The following is a 9,839-nucleotide window of genomic DNA, read 5'->3' as shown; positions in this document are numbered from 1 at the left end:
ACAGATTATCATCAGAGCATCCCTTTGTTGCTGCATGAAGGGGATGGGGGTATTTGAGTTAGATCTCCTGGATAACATTCGAAGCACCCAGATTTAATTTCACGCGATCCTCTTTCATGCTGACAGAGTTGCTCAAACTGTGATGTTTGTGTTATGATTTTTGAGAGGTTTTGACACGAAAACCTGTATACCAACTTGAGCATCCTGAAGCGTATGTAGTAGATAGTGAATAAAAATATATAAGCAAAAATGTATGTTTTCTCTTTCTATGCTCCCATGTGTTACTATTTGCGTGTGAATGCTCTGTACTGGATGAAACATTCGGGAAGAAGAAATAAGGCTCCTGCAGACAGACAAGACAGAGATGTTGTTGCTTTTTATGGCTTGATGGACGGGCCTTATCGATGGCTGTTCTCACAAAGCTGACAGACTAAAGGGGGGGATCTGATCTCCGTTTTTGTTTTGTTTTCATCAGACGTCTTATCTATGAGTGAGTTGGGTGGAATCCAGCCGTAGACGTAATGTCAGGGAAGGAGGTGACACGCAATGCTGTTGCAGGTTATCATAGATTCTCAGTTACGCATGACCCACCTTGGCAGCGACTGGTTGCCACTCCAAACTGTTTGCATGGAATTTTGGCTTGTTTATCTGCCTTAATGCTCGGGTTATTGTACAGTTTGTAGGCGTAACTGCATTTAAATGTTCTCATGATTCCTTATCAGCACATAGTGCTTAGCCAGCTATTTAAAGGAACACTTTGACATATTGAATAATGTGCTCTTTTTTTCTTCTTGGCAACAATTAGATGAGGATATCTGTGTCATTCTTCAGACCTATTTGATAAACATAATATTAAAACAGGGAACTTACTGGAAAAGCTGAACAACCAATTCCTTAAAAGGCCTGCACAGAGGAAAAGACCAGCAGTAATGTAGTGAACAAAGACCATGTGATTCAGCAATGACAGGTGAAATAACTGTGTTATAGGCTGGTACAGAGTTAAACTGATTTTAATGCAGGGCAATGCATTAAAGCTACTACCAGCAAAAGCTGTTATTTGGCATATAACAGTGAGACATATAAAGGGTTTAGAGCCTGGGATGTCCACTAGTCTTTAATTTTAAAGGGATGTGGAGAAGTTTTAGAAGAGCTGCAGTTTTCCTTTGCATACAGTCATGGTTGCTGTAGGCCCAGCGGACAGATAAATAAAACATGTTTGTAAATCACTTTTAATTGTAGTGTACAGTGACTCTGAATGACACTGGTTACTCAAATGAGCTCTAAAAAGAACTCAAATGAGTCAAAAAAGTAAACACGTAGACACAGCTGTGACTGTGAGACTGCAGTAGCCGCTGTACTCGATGCCACACATTACTTACTTCACAATGCATAAACTCGTAGCTCTCACCTCTATGTGTAAACCCTTTTAAAACAATATTTACATCTTAACTACCAAACTTCCTGTCAGAAATTCTGTCACACATATAAAAATAGTTTACAAGAGCAGACAAGGCTCTTCTGTAAAGCATCTGTGAATGCATTTGTCATTATATTGAGAGCCTCTTGCTAAAATAGATTACAAATGCCTGGGGGCATAAAATGAAACATTTCCAAGAAACAGCATGGGACTTAAAGTTTCTATGGTTGACGAAGACTAATCCTCAGACTTAAGACAGAGCTCTTCTATCTCGTACTGTCAGGACATGCCTTGCTGAGGTGCAAAAGCAAAACAGTCCACAGCAATCAAGAATGAGCTCATGTACTGGGAAGTATGGGAATAATCAGTTCTAAATGAATCAAGGCTCATTGTGTGGATCGGGCAAAATGTCTTGCCAGAATCTGAGTGTTCCCCTTTTCAGATATCAAAAGAACTTCAGGAAGTTGTCACACTCAATCCACCAACACATAAAACAGATTTGTTCCCATTAGGATGATTCCCATAATCACATTTGAGAGTTAAATCCTACCTCTTTATTTTCTAGCGGACTTCACACGAACAGCATTTATCTCATTTTACTGTAAACTTCTTTACTGCTTCTGTCTGCTTACTGTAACTTGCCCATGGAGATATGACTCGTCAGGAGACCTCTCGTGCAAGCATCAGATGGCGCCTCTTTTCTCTTCCTTGGTGCGGGTTGACAATGAGTAAGAGCATATCATTTAAGGAAAAGATGAGTAATTGACATTACAGGAGGCTGTTTTATATTATAGCTGCCTTCCATTTTCTCCCAACCACATATTCTGATAATTTTTATCATCCCCTTTTATCTAGAGGGATGAGCTAAACTTGTTCTAACCTGAATACGTTGATAGGAGGGAGTCAGATATGTGGTAGAGGGAGGAGACGCAAGTTTAGTCTGAGTAAAAAAAGGCTACTACACTGCCATGGTGTATGAGTAGATATTGTGTTACATGCAGAGATGAGTGGAGTATCAGAAGTAGCAGTGTCCTCCTCTTAGAAGTGGAAATGTCCTCCTCTCTTTCTGCAAGGCATTCCATACACACCAGATCCAGGGAGCGGCCCACATCAGATGATCCTCTTTCTACTTCATACACTGCCGACAGGGCTGTCGTCAGAGGGTTTTACCAGCGGTGTCTGTGAAACCTGAGAGCTGCTGGACAGACTTCACACTGGGGGCAGGAGGTGAGGGGAGGGATGGTTTAGCACTATCGAAGAGGTAACACACACCCTAAGTACCGGGGAAACCATGGCTTGGTGGCTAGCCACAGGGCTGCCTGCTTGAGGAAAGCCAACCCGTCGCTTCTAACGGGATCAGATTTCCTCACAACTTGTTGCTTGGTGCTATATAAACTCTGGCATGTGGTGATGATACCTGATAGGGACTAAAAGAGCCGCTGGAGAGATTCTATGTACCCACAGTGTCCCCTGCTCTTTCAAGTCAGTAGCTCTTGCCCACACCAACTTACTGGCACGATCACCCTCTATGAGACCCCCAGCGGATCTCCACCATGGAGAACTCACTCAGTCATCACTGCACTGTTAATGAGGGTCTCAAGGGACAGTCTGCAACAAATAAAGGGACACTTTGGGACCAGGGAGCTCTCTTTAGTTTATTGTATCCTCATGTGTTAAAGCTGTTTAGATGCCAGGTAAAATAATCAGACTGTCATCTGAATGATATCAGATTCGACAAGCTTACACAAAGTCACAAAGATGATAATTATTTATTTCCCTATACTCCACATAAACATAGGGTTTAGAGTGGCTTTAAAGGGAATATTTTAATGTCCAACAGTTGTTTGGGATCATCCATCCACCAAGTCTCAGCAGAGATTCCGAAACTGTCTTTTCCATAGCCATCACCTCCACCTCTGCCAGAAGCTGATTAAAAGACTGCTGAGATGCCCTAACAGGAGAAAAGCCGTGACTCTAATCCACCTCTGATTTGGAGGTGGTAATTATTATCCCAGCTACTTTACTCTTCACTGCACTCCAACGTAGTTTGAGCTGGAGGTTACAATGAAGCGAGGTTGTATATTTATCTATTTATCCCTAGCTACTTTTACTCCTTCACGCACTCAACGTTAGTTTGAGCTGGAGGTTTACAATTGAAAAAGTCCAAACACCCCAAGCCACATACGTCCACAACACATAAAGAACCTTAATTGTGTCTCCTCTTAATAAGTTATATTCGCCCATAACCCAGTCTCGGAATGCGACCACTGCACTCATGACCCATATGATAATTCTGTGGTACTCCTGCAATAAGAGAATAGGCAGTTGAATGCCATGAAGAAAAAGGTACTACAAAACCACAGTCTCAATACTATGCGAAAGTAAACTATCTGATCCTTTTTCTTACGCTTGTAACTAAGTCAAAAGATCCTCAGGAAATGAGAAGGAGCCATCCTTAAACGTTTATTCCTTTCGACCGACTGCGACTACATATAGGAGTTCCCTGATACAGAACAGTATGGATCATTTTTTTACCACTCACATCTTGGAGGGATTTGTAGGTTTCTGCTGTTCTTGATTCTTAGGTACATCAGCATGTCAAACGTTAGCACTAATGTAAGCAGCATGTTTTAATAAGCTTCTGCGCATATATATAAATCTTAATTATTTTCTTTAAGTGAATATAAGTATGGACATCTACAAGGAATATTTCTGACTCATGGCCTCATTGTTTATAATAATTGAGGAAAACTTTCTTGTATCGAGTATAATAATGTTGATTGGCCTAAAAACTGTGTTGATGCACTGTGTTGATGCACTGTGACGCTGTAAGTTTTCACGATATGTTCTCGAGAGTCCATTAAAGGGAAGCTCTTGCCAAAGACAAGAGAGGGCTCAGTGATAAAACATAAAAAGTCTTCTTTGTCAGTGTTTTAAAAAGAGGGGAAGATCTCAGAGGGAAGAAAGAGCTTATTTGAAGAATGAATGCAGGGTCGTGGGAAATGTCTGTCATCACTGAACAGATACTTCAGAACTTGAAACATGACATGTTACACTGAGCAGACGAGGCTAAAGAAATGTTCAAGGGCTCTGAGACTTGAGCATTGTTATTCTATGAAATGTTCCCTGTTACCGATGAAAAATGTTCCGACTTTAGTTTTTAAAATTGTGACTACATGTTTCTTTGATTTATGGGATCCATATTTTCTTTTTAGCACAAGTGCATAGCTTTCATTTGCTTTGTTAGCAGTTTTCCTTAAAATTATAGTATACGTACACTGATTTCTAATTGATTTTCATCATATGGGGATTCAATTAGATTATTCTTATAATTATAAAAACGCCACATGAGAATGGGTGTGTGATAGCCTCTTTTCTATTTGCTCTGTTAACACGTAGGCATGGGTCCTGCTCTCTCCTATATGGACCAGCTACTTTAATTGATAGGGTAATCATCACTTGGTGGTGAAGAGTAACGTCTAGCTCATCAACTACCACCACATAACCTAGTCATCACTACTTAATCCCATCTCACTCCTCTTTATAGTGTTCGACCTTACTCATAATAATTATCCAAATATTGCTATGTCATAATTATTCTTAGTAGTGATATGCCTTTATCATATTCATTACCTCTCTGTGTTTTGAACAAGTGTATATGATATGGTGTGCCAACTAAACTAACTCATCACTTTTACTTTATAGCCACTATGTATCTAGCAAACTACTAATTCATCTCAGTACTGTTATTTGATGGTTGATTTAAAGCACGTATATCCAACAAACTATCTACACATTAATACGCAGCTGTCAGCCATGTTTGTGATGTGCACCACAGACTCACACAAAAATTTCGGACGGTTCGGCTTCCGCCGATACTTTTTTTCTGAGAGTAACAAAAAACATATTTGTTTCTCAATTACTCTTTTTCATTTGCAATCCTAGTTGTTTACAGAGTGCATACTAAATATGTATCATATTATTTTAACGCTCCAAAAGGCATAGGCAATATGTGTAGAAATTTAATAGTTGTGAAGTATCAATCAATACCACTTAAAATTAATGATATGATCAATTAACCCATGATATCGAGAGAATATTAAAGAGCTTCATTCCTTTGTGGAAAAGAGAGGTTATTACAGAGAAATGGCTCTACCCACTGTGTTTCTGTATTTTTACATGTTATTAACACTACACAATATACTTTTACTCTCTACCGCTTCTATATTTAGTGAAATATCCGTAATATGTTTCTCAATAGCTGGCATATTAAACAGAGAATTGATTCTATCAGTCCATAAGGATAGATCTATTGATAATATGCGTGAGACGGCATCGTCTCTAATGACTGCTGGTATCGTAAAAGTTTGTAGCATGCAGGAATCGAGTTTGTGGTCCTTGTATGTTATTTTGCTCTGATGGCTGTCATCTCCACTTGATCTTTGCATCTTTCTACTAAGATGTGGATGCTGATCTCTCTCGGCAACGTTAAATAATCGGCTGCAGTCAAGTAGTCAATCCTAGCTCAGTTGCTGTGAATTTAATACCCACCAAAGTATAGCTCGTCAAACACATTAATACTACATTAAAAATGTGCACTATTAAATACTACCAAAACAAACACTTCGATACGGGCAAAACCTCCGTTAACGGACTTGAACACCGCGAGATTCCTGGCGCCCTGTGCGGCTCGGGCGGTGATGGCTTGGACGGCATAATAATGGCTTTCTAGCATCAATTATTCATTTTTATTGAATAGGATGTGAGTTTTCTATTCTTCTAACGTCAAAGACCTGATGAGCTGGCGCAGTAACGCCTGAGGAGCGGTAGTTCCCCCAATACACAACTCTTATGTTTATTTAACATATGAGAGTCTTGTAGCACTATTACGTTAAGATGTCTGGTTTATAGTTAACTTTCTGTTCCAATCTCGACAATATCACGCATTCCATTTAACGTCTCAAGAGGTTAAGCTGGATATGCACTCATTAGGCTGGACTTCACGAGAGTTAGTGTATAGTAACTTAGTGATAGGAAAGACGTGACCGCTCATAAGACCGGGTATACTAGGCACTGAGAAGCCCAAGTGTATATAAAAGAATTCGTAAAGGAACGATGGGATTCAAGGCCAGTAAAATATACGCGATCCGAGTTATTATGCACTCGTGCCGTACAGTATTATTATATCCATGTACCCTCCTATTCAATGGATTGTTTATATTGGATCATGATACTAAAACGCCGGCAGTTGCAGTATTGACAGAAGAACTCTCAGTGTTCCATTTAATCAATAGCATCCAACATTTCCACATATCATCTAAGCTGGCTTTATTATTACCGAACAGCCAGGCTTCTCGAGTGCGTCTTGGTTGTGGCAAAATGCAATAGTCGATTTTGTGTGATATTCTTGCACTTGGCAGGGCAAGAGGAGCAAGCAAGTCACAAACTATGTCATGCTCTGTGATCGACTTTGCAGAATAAAAACAACCTCACAGCATCACTTAGGTGGTGCCAAATTCAGAGAGTTTCTGGCCAAAAAAAAGAAAGAGGCTCATTCAGCGGGTGCACCACAAAAAGTCTGAAACAGAATGCATCTCGCACAGGCTTCAGTGTCATCTTTGCAACACAAACCTCATCTAAGACTAAGGGTTGCCATTGCTAATTTGGATCCATATGTATTTCCACAAAGTATTTCAACTGTTTACCTCACAATTGTCACCATGTAAATTTGCTGATTAATACTCATTTATGTTGTATAAACACGGTGAAATAAAGTTAAATAATCTATGCCTTACAGATAAATCTCCTGAACAGAGATTTCTTATCAGACAAACCCATTTCCAATTAAACAAATTAAAGTCTTTTAATCTTTCCAAACATAAACTGTACTTGCATCACTAACATTTAAAAACAGACTTTACACCACAATGCAATTAGTCTGTTATGGACTAAAATATCTAAATAGCTCACGAGGAATTTACAGTATTACATAAACATTAGAGTATTCTTTTAATAACCTGACATCAAATAACATATATACATATATTTATATAATGTCTGATAACACTGTGTTTTAACTAATGTATGTTTTCACTAATGTAACTAATATTTATACACATGAAACAATCATTGAGAAGCGAGTTTATGAATGTGAACATGAATGATTGCACCTTATCAGCTGTTTACACACTGATAATGAACACTCTGGCTTCAATTGTTAAAAAAATCACTGCAGTTATATTATATTGTGTTAGAAATATGTCATAATTGTTTGTAGGGGCTGGAATAAAGTGTTACATGAAAGAACAAACATAAATTAAGGCAAGATTATTCATTAAGAAAGATTCCATCTTCTTAGTTATATTATATTTGTGGTTGACATCACGTGATTGATAGGTCATAATTGTGTTTGTCTCGCGAGTGCTGAATTATAGGGTGTAACATGGATTCTACCGATTACAATCATAACAAATATTGTAAATTGTACTATAGTATTATTCATTTAAGACTGTGTGTGAGTTCTAGACTGTTTGCAGCTTATTGTACCCCTGTCTATACGATTTGCTTATTGAGACTGTAGATGGATACATCATCAAACAGTGGTAGACCTCTACAAACAAGTCATACTTTATCGGTGAAAGATCAATAAAAAAATTTATGTAATGCCTGTGAAAACAGCTCTTGTTTCAGTTGTGAGCTTTTAAAATGTTAGTTGTCCGCGGAGAAGACTGAGTTTATGAGTCTAAAGAGACAAAAGGGGCCATGTCATCAAGCGGGGGTTTCTATCCCTACGATCCTGCTGATGACATCCTAACATCTGCCCTGGATCAAAGAATAGTGGTGACTATGTTTTTTTGTTTTAGTGATGATAACAGGTCCAATGTTATTATATGGCCCTCAGCTAAAAAAACACAGATCTAGAAGTGGTTCTCCATTTTACCACAATTCCCTGTTATGAAATTGACAGTTTTGCGCACATGTATGTATACATTACACCTCCAGGAGACAGGCTTTTGCCTCCCACTGAATTAATTAATCCTCCGTCATTCTCCCTATCTTTTGGATATATTAGCCCGAGGCCTCAGTCTTCAGCATACTAAGCTCTGTTTCTGACTTGACAGGCGGCCTTCTTGCAAGAATGCCGTTCCGAAACTGGCTAGTGCATGTCAATTTCACAAACATCCATCCATTCATGTTTTACAATGTGAGTACGGAGATCCAATAGAAGGAAGCAAGTAAGAAATCGTGGAACAAGGTATCAATTTGTAAAGTTAGACATTAGTCATGCTGGTGTTCTTCATCAAGTAAATTCATTCTCTAAATGCTGCTTGGTTTCCTTTAAAAAGGTTAGGGCCGCAAACGGACTCTAATCCAGATTGTTTTATTGTATTTGAATTAGGGCATACTTTTTTAATTTTGAGTGAGTGACATGGTTTGTATAACCCCATCTCTGTTAAATCACAACAACAATAGCATAACAATTTAAGTTAGTTCTCAAGTTCCTCCAAGAAGCAACAGAATGCGTGTAGTTATAGTAGGTTTTTTATCCCCATTTTTATTGCAGGGCATTGTGCATTCGTGTTTTTTTTTAGCTCTAAGATTCCCATTAGCTCATGTCCCACAAAATCTCGTGATTTGGAGCCCGGCTACCACCCTACGAGTTGCAGGCACTGAAATCAATGATTTGGTCCCCCGGGTCATAGTGTTTAAGCATTTGTAAATAATACTCATAATTACCACCAAAAGTACCCCCCATCCTGATTACATGGCCTCGTATATAATTACAGCTTCAGTTGTGATTTGTCAAAAAACACCGAGCCAAAAATGTGAGTTACTTTAGGGTACCGCTGGTTTTAGTAAGAATTTTGTATGCCCATATAAATTGTGGGCCTGGGCATTATAAAAAGCCTTCAGACAACGAATTTAAACAGCGATAAATAAACAAGCACTGAGGAATGCTCCAATGCGTGAGAGCCCATGGTCCTCGCAAGCAAATTCCCAAGGAACTATTTCAGCATTCAATTGTTTAATATATTTTCAGACCAGAAGGTCAGTCTATTTTCACTACAGCTATAACAGCCTTTGACAAGCATAGTGTAAAAGGCAGTGTGAGTGTGTATATGGAAATACAATCTTCGCAATTTTTTTCTCTCTCTTACTGGCATGCAAAAAAGCAACAACACGAGCCGTGCATGTGTGTGCTTGTGTGTGTTTGTGTGTGTTTGTGTTTGTTGTCTGGACAATACTTTCACTCTGCGTCTTTGCATTGCATGCCTGGCACTCCAGTTATCTGTCTGCTTTGGCTGTGGCCCGGTTGTTGTTTCTCTCCAGGCTCATGCTTTGGAGATAAGGACAGCAGAGGAATTGAGATAACGCAGAGGCCCAGACATACAACCCCCCCTAATCCCCAGAGAGAGCACGC

Source organism: Haplochromis burtoni, unplaced genomic scaffold (genome assembly GCF_018398535.1).
Source record: "Haplochromis burtoni strain Fernald_Lab_line unplaced genomic scaffold, NCSU_Asbu1 Contig_426, whole genome shotgun sequence".
Taxonomy (NCBI): domain Eukaryota; kingdom Metazoa; phylum Chordata; class Actinopteri; order Cichliformes; family Cichlidae; genus Haplochromis; species Haplochromis burtoni.
This window is presented reverse-complemented; position numbering follows the sequence as displayed.